Below are 12,072 nucleotides of genomic sequence, written 5' to 3' on the forward strand. Positions count from 1 at the left end.
GCCAACCTGGAAGAGAACACTTGTTTTGCTAATCTTTCCTCTCCCATTCTATTTAAGTGACCATACCACCTCAGATTAGCTCTGCTAACGCATTCCTGGATGCTGACAATGTCAAGTTCTTTCCTAATATCCTCATTTTTAATATGATATTGCCATTGATGCCATCTGTTCACACCTCTAATCTTTCTCAGGACTCTCATATCTGCGGTCTCTAGTCTTTGGTCTAGTGTTTTACTTCTGACCCAGCTCTCAGATCCATAAGTTAAAACTGGTTTGGACACTGTCTTGTATACAGCTAATTTAGTGTTCCGACTAATTTCTTTCTTATTCCATATGAATTTATTCAATTGACTTCCCACCGTACCAGCTTTGCTGATTCTGTTGTCTATTTCTATATTTAATTTACCATCTTGAGTAAAAATCGTGCCTAAGTAGCTGAAATGTTTTACTTGTTCCACAGGTTCTCCATTCACAACACAGTAGACATTTTCAATGATTCTGCCTATTTTCATTGTCTTTGTCTTTTTATTGCTGACCTTCATACCATATCTATTACAACAGCTATTCAATTTAGTCAGAGAATCTTGCAGACTTGTAGCGGAATTATTTAGAAGTATAACATCATCCGCATAAAGCAAAGAGCTGACATTAACATCTCCAATTTTGATATCAGGTTTAATACCACATTCCTTCATAATGTGATCCATATAGATAATGAATAACAGAGGGGATAATGTACATCCTTGTCTCACACCAGATTTAACATTAAACCATCTTCCTATACTTCCTTCAATTCTAACTGCTGACTTACAAATCAAATAAAGACTAAGTATTGCTTGATATAATGCCCCATTGTCACCATATAACTGCAGCGTATTGAATAGCTTCTCTCTTGGCACCTTGTCATATGCCTTTTCCAAATCGACAAAACTTAAATACAGATCTTTGTTATATTCCCATGCTTTCTCGACTATTTGTCGTAAAGTGAAGATCTGATCCTGACAGCCTCTATTTGGCCTGAATCCAGCTTGTTCTTCACCAAGCTTTTCTTCCACAATTCTTCTCAACCGTTTATCAAGTATACTTGCATAGATCTTGCCAGGAACATTCAGTAGGGAAATACCTCTGCAATTCTCACATTCAGTTTTATTTCCCTTTTTATATATGGGTACTATGAGAGCTCTACTCCAATCATTGGGAATTCGTCCCTCAGTCCAGGCTTTCTGAACTATGCAGTGCAGCCACTGTAAGACTTTTATACCACCATACTTCAGCATTTCTGGTCAAATATCATCTACTCCTGCTGCCTTTCACATTTCAAGCCTTTGATGACTTTTTCTACTTCAGTATGGATATGTATTCTTGACTGCATGTCTGGTCAGTGTTTTTTATCACTGTGCTGTCATCACTGCTTGTTTCATTTAGCAGTTTTTCAAAGTAATTACTCCATACTTCAAGGATATCTTTTTCTCCTGTTTTCATGTCACCTTTATCATCTCTTATTCCCTCTACAGCACTCTTTACTCCATTTCTGAGCTTCTTCAACAACCTCCAGAATATTTTGCCACCTTCTTGATATTTAATTTCTATGTTCTTACCAAAGTCTTCCTATGACTTTTGTTTAACCAGCTTTACACAGTGTTTAGATTTCTTACATTTGTCTCTGTATTCTGTAAGAGTAAAAGCTGCCTTTTTTGCCAGGAACTTTTGATATGCTTTCTTCTTTTCGTTCACTGCCTCTTTAACTTCCTGTGTCCACCAGGGAGTTCTGATTTTTTTATCCTTGCACACAACCTCACCACATGCCTCTCTGGCAGAATCAATCAATGTTTTCTTCAGAGTTTGCCACTGAATCGCCAAGGTTTGATTCCTGTTCTCAAACTCTTTCATTTTCTTTTCAATAATCTTTCTGTATTTTAGTCTACAGTTCACATCTGAGAGCAGCTCAACTTTTATTCGCTTTAAAACTTTCTTACATGTTATTCTTTTCAATATGAAATTCAATTTTATCCTGCTCAAGACTAAATTGTGATCACTTCCAATTTCGAATCCTCTGTACACTCTGGTGTCCTGCACCAGGGAGAAAACATCACTATCAACAATAACATAGTCAATGAGACTTTTCTTATTTCTAGCCTCTTCTCTCCATGTGAATTTGTGCACATTTTTATGTTGGAACATAGTGTTAGTAATAACCAGTCCATGTCCTGAGCAGAAATCCAACAGATATTTGCCATTATTATTAGCTTTGCTCTTTTCTCCAAATTTTCCCAAAATATTTTTGTATTTCTCACAATCATTTCCTACTCTGCTATTTAGATCCCCAACAAGGACCAACTTTTCCTTTTTCATTGTGTCAGTTGCTTTTTCTAGAACCTCAAAAAATTCTTCCACTTCTACCTAAGTAGAACCTTCTGTAGGGCCAAAAGCACAAATAAGTCTCATTGTCCAGTTCCCCATTCTCATATTTGCCCACATTACTCTACTTGAGACTGACTGCCATTCAAGAAGATTAGCCTCGTATTTAGTGTTGAATACTATGGCTACTCCTTCTTTTCCTTGATTGCCTGAATATAACATTTTGTATTTATTGCTCAGAAAGATCTCACCACTTTTTATCTTTTTTGTTTCAGTCACCCCTATTATGTCGATCTGGTACTTATCTAATTCCTCAGCTAGCTCCATTTCTTTGCCATTCAGGCTTCTTACGTTGATAGTACCAATCTTTAACTCTGGTGATGTTGAGTTGGGGTTTGTTTTCAGATTTGTTCCAGTAGCTGACTTTTCGCTGTTCGCCCTGGCGAAAACAACGGGGGCCTTGTTTAACCGGGCGATGCCCCAGCCGGCATGAAATTTTGTCTGTTGTACCATCGTTTTTTATTTTGATTTAACCAATAAGAATACAATTTGGTCGGCTAAATCCCAAATTGCCAGCCCATCCTCGTTCGTTCAGTATCAAAGTAGATACCCAACAGGGTGCACCACGAGAAGGTGAGGATTGGACATTAGGTCAGAAGCCCTGGTCGGTTCTCCGCATTCCTTTAAAGGCTATGTGGAGGTCTCCTCTCGGTTATACATATTTTAAAGCCCTTCAAATATACATTAAAGCCAGATGTACAGGATGAGGAGAAGAACAACCTCTCACCAAACAAACATATGTTGCATTATGCAGGGGAAAAAAATAACAAAACGAAAATAAAAAAATCTGCTTCCATTTATGAACCCAGATTAATCTGTAGCCATGACATTAAACAAATGGAAGGGGAAGAGATCAACTAGGATTAATGCAAGGACAATTAAGGACCTACTGCACTATGACGATGTATATAATGTGTAGGAAGAGGGGGGGGGGAGAATAGTAGATCCGGATGACATGTAACGATACATACAAGAGATCATGAAGTTTTGATCCACTCATACTTCTTTAAGCATATTTAATAGACCATGGAAAGAAAACAGAAAGCTGAAAAAACTTGAACTAAAATGTGCTTCTCTATTATTGATCTGTTAATGTGGTGATTCATGCTACGAAATGAAAGAGGAACACAAATAAATAAAAGCAAGTTGTGTCAAATTAAAAGCACTACCCTTCTTAAATTATGAGATATTGCCAATGAAGCCATCTGTCTCTCCTCACTGTGATCTTTGTTCAAGTTTTTATTTCTATAACCCAGCGCTCAGATTCATAAATAAAAATTGGCACAAAATAATTCAAAATATAATAAAGTTGGTTGAATTACCTGATAAGTAACACAGGTTTAGAAAAAATAAATTAACAGATTGAATATTTATATTAAAGCAAATAAGAGAGAAATTAGAATATAATAGTTCACTTTACATGCGTTTTTTATCATTTAACTAAAGAATATGAGAGAAGAGTTAAAAGCCAATAATAACTGCATTTAAAATAAGAAAAATACCGAAACAAGTTTCAGAACTAACTAAGAACAGATACATAGATAACAGTCTAGAATAAATACAGAGCAAGATACAGACTGAAGAAATTAAAATAAGGGAATCACTTGCTTTACGTGGTTAATGTATCCCATGAAAATTATGCTACCCGAAAACATGTTAATCAAATATAACAAGCAATGAAAAAAAACTAACTGATGCATGGGCTTTAGAATCTTTAGTAATTTTTTAAATACTCGTTTTTACTGTTTTTGATACCAATATAATTATGAAGGAGAATAAAATATTTTAACAAGATACTTGGTTAAAATATTTAACAAATTTTGTTAAATATTTTATTTCTTTTTCTGTGTGTGTGCAATCTTGCAGTAACATCTCATAGCCTTATCTACATTCTGGTAGACTTGCATACTGCAATCAATATTAGGGTAAATATAATAATTCGTTGTTTTCAAGTTTTTTCAACAGCTTGAAACAATGACTCAAATTCTTTTAAAATTAAGTCGTTCATTAGTACATTTTCTTCTGCATTCCAATCATCTTGTTCTTCAAACACAAGTTGTTCATCGAACATTGAGGTCATCATCACTCAATTCATCTGAATACGAGTTTAATAATTCCTGAACGTTTACTAAACGAGCCCAGAGTTTGCACTGTGGTCTAATTCGGTAAAAATAATCTGCAATTTTTGCTTCCTTCTAAAGTGATAACTTTTTTCTTGATTCTTTTTATTACTGGTACTATTCCACTATCTGTAAGGTATAATTTTTTTAATATAAAAAAGTTCACATTAAGACAGTAAATAATTAATCAACACACTTATTTAATGGTGGCTTGAACCACAATGCTTACTACACTCAGTACATATATACAGCATGTACATTCATACTCTGTTATGAAGTTGTATCATCTGAAAATATAAATCAACTGTCAGCAAAAAATACCATGAATTGGTTCAGGATGGAGCAGTTCCTCCACATGTATTTTGCTTCAAGAGGGAATTTGCTTGATGGTGTATTATGTCCCTTCCATATCAGGTAGGCACATTTTAACATTTCCAACATACAGCATGCTAGTATGAATGCTTTTGGTTAAATTTCATTTGCAAAATTATTATTTGTGAACTGTCTTAATGATATGGAAAAATCTCATTTTATTTCAAGTTATATCTTTGTTTGCTTTACATAAATCTTTAGATTTCTGCATTCATCGACTAAATTATACACATTATACACTTTACCACATATTTTCCGCAAATATGTGATAAAGGTTAGGACAAATTAATTAGATACTGTGTTTGGTTGGATGAAAAAAATGTGGATGAAAAAAAATCTCCCTTCCCATGGGAAGGGAGATTTTTTTTCATCCACAAGATAGTTTTCATACTAGTTGTCACTAATTATGCTGATTGTCACTAAATTTAGTACAGAGACTGTAAAGGTCTCAGCACTATTTAAGATCAAGGACAGATCAAGAAGTTTCAACTGGACTAGCATGGACGGAATGTGTTAAGCAAATTTTTAGCCTGTAATTAAATAAATTGTGGTAAAAATCAATTGAAATGGGAGATTCCTGTAACCAAACGTGAGTTATATTCAGTACCAGCTTACTTAACCTAGTGATGGAAGAAATAATAAAAGAAGTACACAAAATGGAAAAGTGTAGAATACAAATCAAAAATAAGAATAACCGGATATAAAAAAAATAACTAACACTGGGTTTATAGGTTGTAATAGTTATTTAATCAAACCTACTAGTATCGCCACATATGCTAGTGGCTTCATCTGGGTTAGGAAGAACAAACAAATATACAATAAGCAGCAAATATGAATCTTTACACAACTGAAAACCACTTATTGTATATTTGTTTGTTCTTCCTAACCTAGACAAAGCCACTAGCATATGTGGAAAAAGCTAGTAGGTTTAATTAAATATCTATCACAATTTATAAACCCAGTGTTAGTTATTTTTGTTACATTTATTTTTGGTTGAAAAAAATCAAAATACTTATCAATAAATGCTGATGACATAATCTCACTTGCAGAAAATGATGATGATTTACAAAGATTACTAATTACATTTTCTGTATAGTGAGAAAGTAAGATCACCATTAGATAATAACTTAATTTCCATACTATATATATATATATATATATATATATATACATACAGGGTGTTCGGGATAAATTTGACATATTTATAATTAATTATATTTTTCCATAAGTTACATGTATTAACACACACTTCTCTTCATTTAAAAGTTTGGACCCTTCTTCATTCATATACAAGATGTCAGAAAGGATGGATAGCTGGAACCCACCTGAATCATGGAAGAGAATAACTTGTATCATGATGATTCGTGCCCGCCATCAAAATAAGGATATTACGACTGCTGCCCAATGCTCCCTGAATATAGTAAAAACAATCAGGCAAGAAGAAAGATCCCTAGCAGACGATCTGATTGCGTTCGTACAGCAGAATTCCTCGCAAATCTGCAGGAACAGGTGTTGAAGAACCCTGGCATTGGAATTCGGGCTTTGTTCGTGGAGTTGCTAACTGTAGTCAAGCCCTGGATAACAAGGGTAGCCAATGGTAGGCCGTATGTATGGCAGCAGGATTCGGCCCCTTGCCACACCTCTGGGAAAAGTCAAAAATGGTTGTCTGAAAATTTCTACGACTTCACCAGTCCAAATGTTTGGCCTCCAAACTCCCCAGACCTTAACCCCATGGATTATTTTGTATGAGGCGCAGTTGAAAAAGACACCAATCGCACTTCCAGTAATACAAAAGCCCAGTTAATGGATAAAATTAAAACAGTTTTTGCGGCCCTTCCCAGGGAGACTGTAGCATCAGCTTGTTCGAGGTTCCGAAGCAGAATTGAAGCTGTGATCGATGCTAATGGTGGTTATTTTGAGTAAATCTTGTTGATAGTATTGTAATTAACTCTGCCTGTAATGTTTTTTTGTCAATTCATTAAATTTAATAGATACAAAGAAGATTTTCTTTTTCCTTACGAAACTGTCAAATTTATCCCGAACACCTTGTATATATGGAAAACCTACTCACAAAGAAAGATTTTCCCATCAGTATGGTATTATTAAACTCTAACTAGCAGAACTATATATGTCACACCTTCCTGTCTAATTGCTATAATTCCTACAGAATCAACAAAATACTTAATTCTTAAGCAAACACAAAATTTTGTTCAAATTCGACAAACACAAAATGTTATATTCAGACAATAATATTCAGGGAAGAAAGGAAGTAGCTATAGTATTCAACACTAAATATGAGGATAATCTTCTTGAATGGCAGGCAATATCAAGTAGAGTGATGTGGACAAATATCAGGATGGGAGAAATGGACAATGAGATTTGTTTGTGATTATGGTCCCACAGAAGATTCTACCAAGGAAGAAATTGGGGAATTTTTTGAGGCATTAAGAGAAGGTAGCTGGCTCAATGAAAAAGAAAAAGTTGGCCCTCCTTATTGGAGATCTAAACAGCAGAGTGAGAAATGATTACTAGACATATAGAAATATTTGGGGAAAATTTGGAGAAAAGCACAAAGCTAATAATAATGGCAAATGCCTGTTAGATTTCTGTTCAGGACATGAATTAATTATTACTAACACTATGCTCCGACATAAAAATGTCTATAAATTCACATGAAGAGAAGATGCAAGAAATAAGAAAAGTCTAATTGACTATGTTATAGTCAATAGCGATGTTTCCACTGGTTCAGGACACAAGAGTATACAGAGGATTTGAAATAGGAAGTGATCACTATTTAGTGTTGAGCAGGATAAAAGTGAACTTCATACTGAAAAGAAGAGTGTGTGTAAAAAAGTTTTAAAATGAATCAAGGTTGAACAGCTGTCAGAAGTGAACTACAGTAGTGGCTCATCCATAAGGGCTGTAGCCCCTCCAGTATAAAATGAAAGTTCCTGTTTTATGATCGCCGTTCTTAAATTTTTATATATTTATCTAAAAACCATTATTTTTAGATAAATATATTGTTTGTAATACAATATCGCTTGATAGTATTTTATATAACTCATTTTGTAGCAATAGTTGTATTTTGCAATAGTCAATGTGCTGTGTGGGCTAAGACTAGTATCAGTACTGGCAAGTATACTCAACACTGGAGCTGTGTTCAATGCAGACTGCACAAAACCACTACCTACTGTGGATAATGCGTGATTTATGTGCAGTTTGGACCAATGCTACCAGCCCAACAAATTAACATTGTTGTCGTTAAAACGGATCTCAAAACCATTTTCTTCTTCTTTGTAAACAATATCGCTCAATAGTATTTTATATAATTCATTTTGTAGCAATAGTTGCATTTTGCAATAGTCAATGTGCAGTGTGGGCTAGGGCTAGTATACTCAATGCTGGAGCTGCATACAATGCAGACCACACTAAACCATAACCAAGTGGTGGGTAACATGGGATTTACATGCAGTTTGGGCAGGTAGCATTGTAGTCACACCACTACAAATTCTTACGAGCTGGCACTGATGAACTGTACACTGAAATGCTCAAACATCAATGAGTTTGAAAACAAGAGCCAAACCTTGGAGATTCAATGGCAAATTCTGAAGAAAACATTGATTGATTCAGCCAGAGATGCATATGGTGAGGTTATCTGTAAGGACAGAAAAATCAGAACTCCATGGTGGACAAGGAAGTGAAGAAAAAGAAGAAAACACATGAAAAGTTCATGGCAGATAAGTCAGTTTTGCTCTTAGAGAATATAAGAAAGAAAGATAATAAAAGAAAAGAGAATGTAAGAAAGCAAAGCACTGTGTAAAACTAGCTAAACAAAATTCATGGGAAGACTTTGATAAGAACATAGAAAATAAATATCAGGAAGGTGACAAAATATTCTGGAGGCTATTGAAAAACTTAGAAATGGAGGTAAAATTACTGTAAAAGGAATTGGAGATGATAAAGGTGACTGAAGATAAAGATATTCTAGATGTCTGGAGAAATTACTTTGAAAGACTATTAAATGAAACAAGCAGTGTCAGCATGATGATAAAAAAACCCAACAGGAATGCAGTGAGAAATACACATCCATAACTGAAGAAGAAAAAGTCATCAAAAATCTAAATGTGGAAAGGCAGCTGAAGTAGATGAAATTCAACGTAATGAAATTTGATGCAATGCTCAAATATGGAGGTATAATAGTTTACAGTGGCTGCATTGTATAATTCAGAGGTCAGAGTATCAAATTCCAGATATATTTCCCTACTGAGTGTTCCTGATAAGATTTATGCAAGTATACTTGAGAAACGGCTAAGAAAAATTGTGAAAGGAAAGCTTGGTGAAGAACAAGTTGGTTTCAGGACAAACAGAGGTTATCAGGATCAGATTTTCACTTTAAAACAAATAGTTGAGAAATCTTGGGAATATAACATGGTTAAGTTCTGTTGATCTGGAAAAGGCATATCACAAGGTGCCAAGAGGAAAGCTCTTCAAAGTGCTAAAGTTTATGTGGTGTAACAGGGACATTATATCAAACAATGTACTTTATCTCCATTGTCATTCAATATCCATGTGGATCGCATTATGAAGGAAAGTGGAATTAAATCTTATATCAAAATTAGTGATGTTAATCTCAGCTCTTTACATTACGCAGATGATGTTATACTTATGAATAAATCCAGTACAAGTCTGCAAGATTCCCTAAATTAACTGTTGTGATAAATTTGGTATGAAAATTAACAATAAAAAGACAAAGACAATGAAAATAGGCAGAAACACTGAAAATCTGAATGCAAATTTTTTGTGAAGATGATAAATTAAATATACCATCTTCAAAATAGATGACAGAATTAGTAAAGCTGGTATGGAAGGAAGTCAGCTGAATAAATTTATATGGAATAAGAAAGAAATTAGTCAAAACACTAAATTAGTTGTATACATGACAGTGTTCAAACTAATTGTAAATTATGGATCTGAGAACTGGATTAGAAATAAAATACTTGATCAAAGACTGGAGACATCTGATATGCGAGTTCTCAGCAAGATTAGTGGAGTGAACAGATGGCATCAATGGCAATATCACATTAAAAATGAGGTATTAGAACTTGCAATTGTTAGCATTCAGGAATGTATTAGTAGAGCTAATCTCAGGTGGTATGGTCACTTAAATAGAATAGGAGAGGAAAGATTAGCTAAACAAGTGTTCTTTGCCAGGTTGGCAGGAAAAAGATCTAGAGGAAGACCAAGATGTAGATGGATTAATACAGTAAAAAGTGCCTTAAAAGACAGAAATATAAGATCTAATAACATTGGAATCTTGACAGATAACAGATTAATTTGGAGGAAAATTGGTGATCGGAAGTTAGTAATGGTGTAACGTTTCACGTAGTAATATCATAATTATCCTGTATATCCCCTGAGGGTATATATCAGCAATCTCATGATAATCTATGCACTGCCTTCAAACCCAATTTTAAACTGGCAGTTCCTATCCATTTCCGTAAGGAACAATTTCTTCCTCTCTCAGTTCCAGGTACACACCTGGAACTGAGTTCCTAGAATAGAGTTCCTTGTTCATGCAAGCTGGCCTAATATGGACACACTGGAAAGTCAGCTGCTATCTGCTTGGAAGAACATAAAAAAATACACTTGTAATCATGATTACAGCATGTTAGTCTAGCAGACCTTCCTTGGAGACATCACACAAGATAAGTACAATGATCCATTATAGCAAGTACAGAAAACAAAACTTTTTTTTTTAGAATCTACAGTTGTCCTTAAAAGCAACTGAAATAAATATGGATGTGCTAAGCTTCTGAAAATATGGAAACCTTAAGTCTTAGGGGTCAAAACCTGTGCTTCCAACTGGTGCTCACAAGTGTACCCTTCCTAGTTAGGACTTTAAACAGAGTCCTAACTAGGAAAGGAAAGTGAGTCCTAACTTTCACTTTCTTTTATGTTGCTTGTGTGTGTGTGTGTGTGTGTTACAATTTAGTTTGTACTCCTGACAATGTCTCTTTAGACTAAGACAAAAAATATTGGAAGCATTAAACATGAGTTTAATTATTTCCCCGTGCTGTTTTCAATCCATTACATCTTTAACATGAGTTCTACCCAGCACTTAAGCATAAACACGAATCCTAAAAACTTGCTTCTGTTGCAACTGGGATTAATGTTTGTCCTAGTCATAGTTTTGTCTGCATGTGGTCTTCATTTTGAAGACCACATGTAGACATTTTATTATGGCAAAAACTGAATCTATTTGAAAGCACCCAGTTTGAATGGTTAATGGCTTGTTGCAACTATCTTTCTATGAACTCTCATATTGCAAGAATGACAAAAGATGATAAAGCCAACACACACAGAGGACTGTATTTACAGTTGGAGGAAGTTGTCCAGTCATCAAGCTAACTTTAACAGCAAATAGCATGACACTTAATACCACACCTTGTGGGATACCTTCTTTTTAGGAGAAAGGGCAAAGACAGAGTTAATCCTACTGGGACTTGGTTAGAGAGAAAGTTTTTAATAAAGAGAGTGAGTTGGAGTCCCCCCCCCACCTCTAAGGCCAAATTTGTGCAGGTTTTTCTTTCCAATATGCCAAACTTCTAAGCTGTGTTATGCCTTTTCCATGAAATTACTCTGGATTTAGAGGAACTAAATCTAAATCTGGATTATGGGAGATACTCAGATAGGAGTGATGTTAGCTTGCTCCACCTTTGCTGCGAGTTGCCCAGTGTTATACTACCTTACCCCAGTCCTGAAGATATTTTCAGGTGCAAACTTTGTTTGCTCACACTTGGATAAAGAATTAAACTAAATTTATTATAGTCTAACCAAGTGAAAAATAACCTTTCAACATCTTTCTCTAAATCTAGAGTAATTTAATAAAAAAGGTGGTACACCGTTTGGCAACTCCTATAGGTAAAGATGACCTGCCATTGCTTCTGCCTAGTATCTCCACCTCTGGGCCTGGCTCCTGCTGAAGAGACCTCAATAAAGGTCAAAACTAGTCTGGGTAGTGGCCCTTCCCTTAATGCATAACATTATACATATCTGCAAGGAGATGTGTTTTGCATTATGGGAGATACTGAGATAGGAGTGATGTTAGCTTGCTCCACCTTTGTTACAAGTTGCCCGGTGTTGTACTACCTTACCCCCAGTC

At 35.0% G+C, this 12,072-nt stretch overlaps 1 protein-coding gene across 1 annotated transcript in view; it reads right to left on the reverse strand.

The window, feature by feature from the left end:
* The window catches only part of Prp16 (ATP-dependent RNA helicase l(1)G0007), a 261,425-nt gene that overhangs the window by 76,043 nt on the left and 173,310 nt on the right, over positions 1–12,072 (reverse strand). The gene's annotated exons all lie outside the window — the stretch shown is intronic.

Source organism: Typopeltis vanoorti, chromosome 9, assembly GCF_054136105.1.
Source record: "Typopeltis vanoorti isolate ZY-2024b chromosome 9, IOZ_Tvanoo_1.0, whole genome shotgun sequence".
NCBI lineage: Eukaryota > Metazoa > Arthropoda > Arachnida > Uropygi > Thelyphonidae > Typopeltis > Typopeltis vanoorti.